The following is an 11,094-nucleotide window of genomic DNA, read 5'->3' as shown; positions in this document are numbered from 1 at the left end:
TCTTTGAGACTCTGTAGCCTCTCTCTGCCCTTGGGATGTACAAGGGCAATTTATAGAGCTGGTGTTACCCTGCCCTCTGAGTGTGCATCTCCAGAGATAAATCTTGGGAAATTCAGTATTCTCATAGGCCATGGAGTTGGCATCTGCCTACATCTCAGAATGTGTAACCCAAATAGAGAATTTGTTTCTAGGGGGCTCTGCATTCTTCCCTATCTTGTTCCAGTAGTGCAAAGCACCTGAGAAGCATTCTAGCCACAAATCCTACTTGTCACCTGACAAGCACCACAAAGGAAAGAAGAGGGGGTTGAATAACTCTTATCCTTTGTTCTTTGCAAGGGGTATACGGTAAGAAGAGTAGATAAGCAAATGAGAATTAGGAAACAGTCAAACATTATTAATACTGAAACCACCAAGACTCTAAGATGAATAAAAGAAAAAAAAATTAAATGTAGAATATTGAAAACTAGAAAAAATAACCAAGTGGCATGAACAAGTACATACCTTTCAATAACAATCCCAAGTGTTCCAGGAATGGTGACACATGCCTGTAATCCCAGTGACTCCGGAGGCTGAGGCAGGAGGACTGCAAGTTTGAGGTCAGACCCTATCTCAAAATACAAAATAAAAATGGGCTGGGGATGTAGCTCAGTAGTACAACACTCCTGGGTTATTTCCCTAGTATTACAAAAGGATAATAATAATCACCCTGAATATAAATTGTTTTAATTCTCCATTGAAAAGATACAGATTGGCTGACTGGATTAAAAAAAATACTGCCTGCAAGAAACTTACCTCACAGACAAAGACATACATGAACTAAAAGTGAAAGGTCAGAGAATGGTATTCCAAGCAAATGGAATAGAAAATAAGCAGAAATAGCTAATATTTATATCTGACAAAACACATTTTAAGCCAAAATCAGTTAGAAGAAACAAAGAAGCTTACTACAGATTGATAAAAGGACAATTCATCAAGAAGATATAATGATTACAAACATATATGCACTAAATGTCAGAGCACCCATTTTTATAAAACAAACTTTACAGGACACAAAGGGAGAGATAGATAATAATAGTAGTTGAGTTCAATTTCCCACTCTTATCGATAGATAGATCATTCAAAGAATCAAAAGGAAAAAAAATCAGAGGTATGTTACACTATAGATCAAATAGACTTAACAGATATATACAGAATATTCCAGCTGCAGAATACACACAGTGTATGTGTTCTAAAAGAGCAATGCAAAGTATTAATGAAACAGATAAACAAAATTGACAAACCCTTAGTTAAACTAACCAGAAAAAGAGAGAGAAGACCTGAAAAAATACAATTAGAGATGGAAAGGGGAATAACAGATACAACTGAAATTCATAAGATTTTTAAGAAGCTGGGGTGTAGCTCTGTGGTAAATCACTTACCTAACATATGCAAGACTTGGTTTCAGTCTCCAGTGCTACAAAACAACAAAAATATATATAGTTTATAAATACCAAAAATATCTCAAAAATCAAGTGTGTTTCTTACCTCAACTCTTAGCTTGTCAGGGACAGTAATCAGGATCTCACCTGTTGCCTTTGCTTCCTAACCGGTAGCCACCATATGTGAATGTATCTCCATACACTTAGGCCCAGGCTGGTGTCCAGATTGGAAACATATACTGGGGGCTCTACTGCCTGTAACATGGCATCTAGCCTGATGGCCAGATGCCAAGTGACAAGACCACTGGGGGAGGAGATGACTCCTTCAACACCTTCTTCAGCAAGATGGGCACTGGCAAGCACATGCCCAGGGCAGTGTTTGTAGACCTGGAACCCATGGTCATTGACGAAGTTCACCCTGGGACCTACCATCAGCTCTTCCACCCTGAGCAGCTCATCACCTGCAAGGAAGATGCTGCCAATAACTATGCATGAGGTCACTACACCATAAGCAAGGAGATCATTGACCTTGTCTTGAATCAAATTCATAAACTGGCTGACCAGTGCACAGGACTTCAGGGCTTCTCGATTTTTCACAGTTTTTGTGGGGGAACTGGTTCTGGGTTTACCTCCCTGTTAATGGAATATCTCTCTGTTGATTACAGCAAGAAATCCAAGCTGGAGTTCTCCATTTACCTAGTCTCTCAGGTTTCCACAGCTGTAGTTGAGACCTACAACTCCAACCTCACCACCCACACTAACCTGGAACACTGATTATGCCTTCATGGTAGATCATGAGGCCATCTAAGACATCTGTCACAGAAATCTGGACATCGAGCACACAACCTACACTAACCTTAACCACCTTATTAGCCAGATTGTGTCTTCTATCACTGCTTCCTCATATTTGATGGAGTCCTGAATGTTGACCTGACAGAATTCCAGACCAACCTAGTGCCGTATCCTCACATCCACTTCATCAAACAGCTTTCTGTAGCAGAGATCGCCAATGCTTGATTTGAGCCAGCCAACCAGATGGTAAAATGTGACCCCCACCGTGGTAAATACAGAGCTTGCTTCCTGTTGTACTATGGTGATGTGGTCCCCAAGGACATCAATGCTGCCATTGCCACCATCAAAACCAAGCACAGCATCCAATTTGTGGACTGGTGTCCCACTGGCTTCAAAGTTGGCATTAATTATCAGCTTCTCACTGTGATGCCTGGTGGAGATCTGGCCAAGGTACAACGTGCTGTGTGCATGTTGAGTAACACTATAGCCATGGCTGAGGCCTGGGCTCACCTAGATCACAAGTTTGACCTGATATATGCCAAGTGTGCCTTTGTTCACTGGTACGTGGGTGAGGGGATGGAGGAAGGAGAGTTTTCTGAGGCCCCTGAAGACATGGGTGCCCTAGAGAAAGATTATGAGGAGGTTGGTGTGAATTCTGTTGAAGGAGAGGGTGAGGAAGAAGGAGAGAAATATTAATTATCTATTCCTTTCAGCCCTGCAGCATGTCATACTTCCAGAACTTCAGCTTCAGTATTAGCTAACAGGCATTGAAGTTTACTGGTTAGATTGTCTTCACTCAATCATGATCATATTTGTCTTTTTCCACGTGTACCTGTAAGATCTTTCCATCATGTCTCAAAGTAAAGGCTTTAAAGGAAAAAAAACTCAAAAATCACTTTAGTATATAGGGTCATTAGCCAATTTTTTGGAAAACTAAATGCCAATGAACTGAAACCCCTAGGGGAAAAAAAGACAAATTTCTGGACATATGTGACCACCAAATTTGAACAAAGAGGATATAAAATAGCTAAATAAATCAATAATAAGTAACGAGATCGAAGCCATAATAAAAAGTTTCCCAATGAAGAAAATCCCAGTACCAGAAAAGATTCACTGCTGAATTTCACCAGAATTTTAAAGAGGAACTAAAAGCAATGCTACTCAAATAATTCCATAAATAGAAAGGGAAGGAACCCACCCAAACTCATTGTCCAAAATCATTATTACCCTGTTACCAAAACCTGATAAGGACACAACAAAAAAGAAAATTATAGACCATTTTCTTGATGAACATAGATGTAAAAATCCTTGATAAAATATATGCAAGTCAAATTCAACACCACCTTAAAACTTCATACACTATGATGAAGTTGGTTTCATTTCAGGGATGCAATGATGGTTCAACACTGGCAAATCAATAAATATAACACAGCACGAAAATAGAATCAAGGATAAAAATGGCATAATCATCCCCAGAGATGCAGAAAATGCCTTTGATAAAATTCAACATTCTTTCATGATAAAAGCCCTGAATAGATTAGGTATAGAAGGATCATACCTAAATATAATAAAGGCTATATGTAGCAAACCCATACCAACACCATAATGAATGGAGAAAAACTGAAAGCATTTCCTCCAAAATCAGGTGTCCACTCTCACCACTCTTATTTAGTATAGTACTACAAATTTTATCCAGAACAATTAGGCAAAAGAAAGAAACAAAAGGGATACAAGTAAGAAAAGAAAATGTCAACTTATCCCTGTTTGCAGATAACACAATTCTATCCTCAGAAAATTCCAGACTCCATCAAAAGACTTTTAGAACTGTTTTTTATTTTTTTCATTCAGCAAAGTAGCAGGATACAAAATCAATATACAGGGCCTGGCCCCAGCATTGGCATCAGAGACCCAGTCCGGTGCCCATTTGGTCAGATGATCATGGTGCAGCAGCTCAGAGCTACCAGGGATGCTCAGTCATGAAATAAGTGTGCTTGCACCAAGCAGGTTCCAATGGCAGTGTCCTGCTACCTCAAATGCTGGCAGTACATGGACTCTGATGACCCTCAAAAGCAAAGTTTGCAGCTGTCACAGAGTGCTGAAGAGATGGTAGCACACCTCATAGTCCAGTTAGAATCTGGTTGTGCCCACAGTGTCTGCAGCAATATGGTTTGGAAAATTGGAAATTTCTTACTAATTTTGATTCCCGGGATAACCATGGAGAGATGCCTCTCTTCTACACATTCTTCATCTACCTCCATCTCAGCTTGGTCCACAACAGCTCAAATAGCACAATGAAAAGTTTCTACAGCGATTTCTATGGGATGTTCCTGCAGAACACAGACTAGAAAGATGTCAGTAAGCAACGGCTGACCATCCAGGATATCCTAACTTCAAGTTTCAAGCGTTCTTAGACAACAAGTATATGGTCTGCCTCCAAAAAGACAGCTACAACTACCTTATTCACTACCTTCAAAGTTACAAGAATACTGCCTTGTGTAGGGTCCTCACATTATACATTTACCTTGACCTACAGCTTGTCAAGAGAACATACTATCAGTTCTACACCAGTGACAACAATTTGCTCAGTAACAGCAGCAGCCTGGAGCCCCAGGATGTGCCTATCCCTATTCTGAAGAATGGCATTGCCCTGAAAGTCTTGCAGGACAGCATCAAGTGCGGCCCTCCCTCCCTTACCACCATCTGCTTCTGTGTTCTCTACAACAGAGCTACTGCTCAATACTCTGGAAATATCCTCCAATAGCAAGCTACTTGCTGCTGGATTTGACAACTCCTACAAAAAACTCTGGAGTCTGTGGTCCAAGAAGTTGAAGTCAGATCCCCATTACATAAATACATCCTGTATCCTCCTGGCCTGTGACAACTCTGAAGGATGAGGAAGATGCTGAGGAAAACAGTGCAGGCAGACATGAAGACACTGTGGACCAGTATACACCATGCTGTTCCTAGCAGATAGCTAAGGGTTGCTCTCTTGATCTGAAGACATCTCCATTAGATACTGGGACCTGGGCAGTTTCACCAACATTATGTCATACCAAACACATGCCCATCCCATGTGGGATCTGGAAGTCAGCCTGTATGGACTGTAGTTTGTCAACAGGTCCCACAACCATACTGCCAGGCTGTGGTCATTTGATCAGATGTACCTTCTAAGGATATATGCAGGATACCTGGAAAAGGTGTACTGTGTCAAGTTCCACCCTAACACAAACTACTTAGCCGATGTTCCAACAAGACTGTCTGGCTATAGGGCACCCACCAGAGGAATTCAATAAGGCTCTTCATGGATCACCATGGCCCCATGTTCTTTCTCACCTTTTCTCCCAGCAGGTCATACTTGGCATCCACTGGTGAGGACCAGCAGCTGAATCTGTGGGACTTGGTCTTTGGGACCATTTTTGAAGAGCTGAGAGGCCACACAGACAGCATCACCAGCCTAATCTTTACCCCAGACAGTAGACTTGTCATCTCTGCCTCCATGGACAACTTAGTGCACATCTAGGACAACAGGAGCACCTGCTACAGTGTGCTTGCCCACAGCTCCTCCAGCAAACTCATGGGTATGTATATTGAACAGACAAATAATATCCTACGGGTGCAGTTCATGGCTTGCAACCTCCTTCTGATGAATGGAATTACACAAGAAAATTTGGAACATTAACTTTTTACCCTGGTTGGAACAGACTGGGCAGTGATGGAAGCCCTCTGGATACAGTTGAGGATCAAATCATTAACAGACTGTGAAAGAACCCATTCCCTTCCTTCTTAGCACCCATCCCATGCAGGCCACCTGTCCCATTGCAGACCTGAGGAGCCAGTAGAGCATGGTGGTGCCTGGACATGGAATGAGAACTGGCAGGTTCCCAAGGTTGGCTGAAAGTTCGCAGAGAACGTGCCAGGAGCTCACATGCCAACCACCCTCCTGCCTGGGTCTCATCTTCTCCTCCCAGGAAGGTTTGGCTAAAGGCAGTCACAGAATGCTCTGGAGTAGTCATGGACAGTATCATATAAGGTTACCCATCATGGAAGTAAAATACTATTGGTGGAGGGATACAGGGACAGGCACAGGGAGAGGTGGGATATCTTGGCAAAGTCTTTTCTTTTTCTTAATGACAGAGAACCAGAATCTTTTATTATTGTTATTATAATTATCATTTTTGAGAACAGGAAACCTAGTACCAGAAGAGGAGGGCCTTTTCTGCTTTTATCTTACAGGTAGCACTGGCTGTGATACTTGGAATTCTGAGGTTCAGGGATTCAGAGAATGTAGTAGCAAAGTGTATCAGGAGACAGGGAAGTAGCTTCACTGTGCTGGGTGACCTGTTTCTAGAAGTGACTAAGGATCACTGAGAATACTGGATCTGCAGTGGCAGTGAGAAAGGAAGATTCTTTTCTTGACTGCACTTTCATCAGTAATTCTCTCCCCTGAAAAGAAAGATTATGATGTACTGGAGTGTGGCTCAGTGGTAGAGCACTTGCCTAACATGTGCAAGGCCATGGATTTATGCCCCAGCAAAGAAAGGAAAGAAAAGAGGGGAAAAGGAAATAATTTGGAATAAGTCACAAGATAGAAGATGTTGAAGTGGCAAAGGACTATCTCTTGAAGTAGGTTTTCAGTATCTTTCCCCTGCAATGATCTGCTCCCGTCCCTGCAATGCAGCACCTGTGTAATGAACATATTGTGAAGTGAACCGTAAGTACACATACATGCATGTATACCCAACTATGTTCTGGGAATAAAGAACTTTTTTTTTAGTACTGGGGATTGAGCCCAGGGATGTCTTACCACTGAGCTACATCCAGAATCTTTTTTTATTTTTGAGATAAGGTCTCTCTAAGTTGCTTAGGGCATCACTAAATTGCTGAGACTGACCTTGAACTCCTGTCTCAGACTCCTGAGTCTCTGTTATTACAGGCTTGTGCCACTGGCAGCAAGTTCTAATGTGTGGGGAAAGAATCAAATGTTTCTGTTTTCTGCATAGAGTCATTTTGTATTTTGTTTGCTGTTAAAATACATTTTGTTTAAAAAATCAAAATACAAAAATCAGTAGCTTTTCTATATGCTGATAATGAGCTCACTGAGAAAGAAATTAGGAAAGCAATCTCATTCTCAAGAGTCTCAAAAAATAAAATACCTACAAATAAACCTAATGAAGGAGTTGAGAGAAATCTACAATGACAATTATGGAACAATGAAGAAATAAATTGAGGAAGACACTAGAAGATGGAAAGACCTCCCATGTTCTTGGATTGGAAAAATTAATATTTCTTAAATTTAAGACCATAATATCCAAAGCAATCTACAAATTCAGTGCAATCCCCATCAAAATACCAATAACATCCTTCACAGGATTAGAAAAAAAATTTCAAAATTCATATGGAAGCACTAGATCACAAAAAGTCAAAGGAATCCTGAGCAAAAAGAGCAATGCTACAGGCATAATATGCCTGATTTCAAAACATACTCCAGAGCCATAAAAACAAAAAAATAGCATGGTATTGGCATAACAACAGACATATAGACAAAAGGAATAGAAAAGAGGACCAAGGTATAAACCCATAGATCTACAACCTTCAGATTCTCCATAAAGGTGCCAAAGATGGAGAAAAGACAGCCTCTTTAATAAATGGTGCTGGGAAAACTAGATATCAACCTATAGAAGACTGAAACTAGGTACCCATATTTCACCCCCAAAATCAACTTAAAATGGTTGAAGGACCTTAAAGTAAGATCTGTAACTCTGAAATTACAAGAGCATAGGGAAAACACTGGAAGATATTGGCACAGGCAACAATTTACTGAAAAAGACTTTAGTAGCTCAGGAAACAAAAGCAAGAATTAACAGATTAAGATTACATATATTTTAAAATCTTATTAACAGCAAAGGAAACAATCAATAGAGTGAAGAGACCATCTATGGAATGAGAAAAAATCTTCACCAGCTATTCATCTGACAGAAGATTAATATCAAGAATATGTAAAGAACTCTAAAAAATTAACAACAAAAGAATGAGTAATCCAGTCAATAAATGGGCAAATGATTGGAACAGAAATTTTTCAAATAAAGTACAAATGCCCAATGTGTGTGTGTGTTTGTGTGTGTGTGTGTGTGTGTGTGTGTGTGTGTATATATATATATATATATATATATATATATATATATATATATATATATATATATATTTCAATATCTTTAGTCATAAGGGAAATACAAAGCAAATTTTCATTGAGATTTGATCTCAGTCAAAATGGCTATTAAAAACAAAACTAAAAATAACAAATGCTGGTAAGGTTGTAGGTTGGAATGTCAATTAGTACAGCCACTACAGAAAACAATATGGAGTTTCCTCAAAAGACTAAAAGTAGAACTCCCATATTTTCTAATGTAATATATATATATATATATATATATATATATATATATATATATATATATATATATATGTATATATATATTGCAGTCAGTGTACAAAAGAGATAGGTGCACACTCATCTTTATGGAGGCACTATTTACAATAACCATGATATGGAATCAGCCTACCTGCCCATCAACAGATGAATGTATAAAGAAAATATGGTTTGGATGTGAGGTATCCCCCAAAAGCTAACGTGTAAGATAATGCAAGAAGGTTTGGAGGAGAAATGATTGGGTTATAGCCTTAACCTACTCAGTGAATCAGTCCCTGTTGTGATTAAGTAAATGATATATGGACGCAGGTGGGGTGTAGCTGGAGGAAGTGGTTCACTGGGGGCGTGGCTATGGGGTATACATTTTGTATCTGGAGAGTGGAGTCTCTCTCTCTCTCTGCTTTCTGATCATCATGTGAGCTGTTTTCCTCTTCCACACTTCTGCCATGTTGTCCTGCCTCACCTCGAGCCTCAAGGAATAGAGCCTGCTGTCTATGGATTGAGACCTCTGAAACTGTGAGCACCTAAATAAACCTTTCCTCCTCTACAGTTATTCTGGTTAGGTCATTTTAGTCACAGTAGCAAAAAGTTTGACTAAAACAGTATGTAAGTATACACATATACATATGTATCATGCATATACATATGTGCACACACATATGTACCGACACACATGTATTGGAATTATTGGAATTATTATTTATCCATAAGGAAGAATGGAATCATGTCATGTGCAGTATAAATGGATAGAAGTGGAGGATAGCTTGTTAAGCAAAATAAGCCAGACACAGAAGGGTAAGTATTATATATTTTCTCTCATATGTGAAAACTAAAAACAAGATGACTTTGAAGGAGAAGAATTGTTAGGAAGGTGGAAATGGACTAGAAGGAAGAGACAGAAAGGGGAGAGAAGGAAATAATCAAGACACAATGTATGCATATATTGAAATGTCATGGTGAAACATTACTTTGTTCAATAGACATGCATTAATAATTGTAATAAAAAGACATGCCTAGATAACTTTAATACTACTACAGGGTAATATAAAATAAGTAAACAAATAGTAGTACGACCAAAATGCTATACACGTTCAGAAAGTAGAGCCATTCATCTGGTTAGATTCATGCAAGAAGGGTTTATAAAGGGGTGATCAATAAGATTTCACTGCACTGGGCCAAGAAAGAAAAAAGGGAATATTTCTTCCTAGGGCAATCTTGGCAATGGAATGGTCAAAATGATTCTTTTACAAGAAGATGTGCAGTAAATGTTTTTGCACTCATTAATTAACAATAGTGCAAAGTCAGAAAAGGACAAGGGACATTTGAAGACAACTGAATAACTAGAATGCAAATACATATGAAGGCAATAATAAAAGGAAAAAGTTATTAAAAATAGGCTGAAAGTATCAGCATTCTGCATTCCCTTTAGATTCCTCAAGGCTTGTCCAGAACCTGATATACAGCATATATTCAATTTCTTGAACAAATAAACTTCTGTAAATTTTAGGAATTGTCCTATATACTTGGAATTCAGACATTTCATAGGAGTTTCTTTAGGCATCTACTTTCTGGAATTTGAAAGTTTTCTACTTATCTATATCTTTTGGAGAGTCATTATCCTTCACTCAATTGCCAGATCTGAGTTATTTTTAAAACCTAGAGATTATTAAGGTGAAAACAAGTACTCTTGAGAAAAGACCCTATACACCATCATAAGCATGCACAATAAATCTTTCTCCCAACCCTCTCCAAAGATGCCTGAAGCCATTTATCAGGTGACTACACTGGAGAAAGAAAAATATCTTAATATTTGGGGATTGCTGGATATTAGCACTGAGGTTATGTTAATCCCAGACTAGCTGTCTACTGGTCAGAGCAGAAGCTTAATTGAAATTCAGTTGATAAATAGTTTCTGAACAACCCTACCTCACAATGAAGCTGATGGATATGTGGCTCCATCCCATGATTACTTCCTGAGTTCCTGAATGTATATTTGGAATAGACATATTCTATAACAAGTAGAATCTCTGACCTATTACAAAGTTGCCTACCAGCATCTTTTTCATCTATTATAGTAGTTTCTCAGTGTGCCATGAACAAAGCAGCCATGTAACCATAAAACAGACAAGATCAGCTTCATCATACTGATCTGGGTACTTTAACAACTGAATGCCTGTTGCAGGTTAGGCTCCCAAAGAGAGACGTTAACAAGCAGTATACTTATTACGGAAAACTCTAGGGATCCATACCTGTGGAAGGAAGGACCTGAATCTTTTATAGAGGCAATGATACCAAAGTTAGCATATAAACAAGTCAAGCTGTCATGCTGTCCCAATAATGTCCTCAAGTGACTCCACAGGGATCTGTGTATTGTTGGAAAGGCCCTCAACATTGTCCCAAGTTGGGCAAGGGTATCAGCACCTTATAATCCCACTTTACTCACTGATTACATATTTC

The 11,094-nt window shown here is 39.2% G+C and overlaps 2 pseudogenes; both read left to right on the top strand.

Moving 5' to 3' along the window:
• Positions 1–1,688: 1,688 nt before the first annotated feature.
• LOC114090977 (tubulin alpha-1B chain pseudogene) lies at positions 1,689–2,906 on the top strand (annotated as a pseudogene).
• Positions 2,907–3,291: 385 nt separating this feature from the next.
• LOC114091065 (TAF5-like RNA polymerase II p300/CBP-associated factor-associated factor 65 kDa subunit 5L pseudogene) lies at positions 3,292–5,889 on the top strand (annotated as a pseudogene).
• Positions 5,890–11,094: the final 5,205 nt, after the last annotated feature.

Source organism: Marmota flaviventris, chromosome X (genome assembly GCF_047511675.1).
Source record: "Marmota flaviventris isolate mMarFla1 chromosome X, mMarFla1.hap1, whole genome shotgun sequence".
Lineage (NCBI taxonomy): Eukaryota > Metazoa > Chordata > Mammalia > Rodentia > Sciuridae > Marmota > Marmota flaviventris.
Note: the sequence above shows the minus strand (reverse complement) of the source record. Positions and strands in the feature narration are given on the sequence as shown.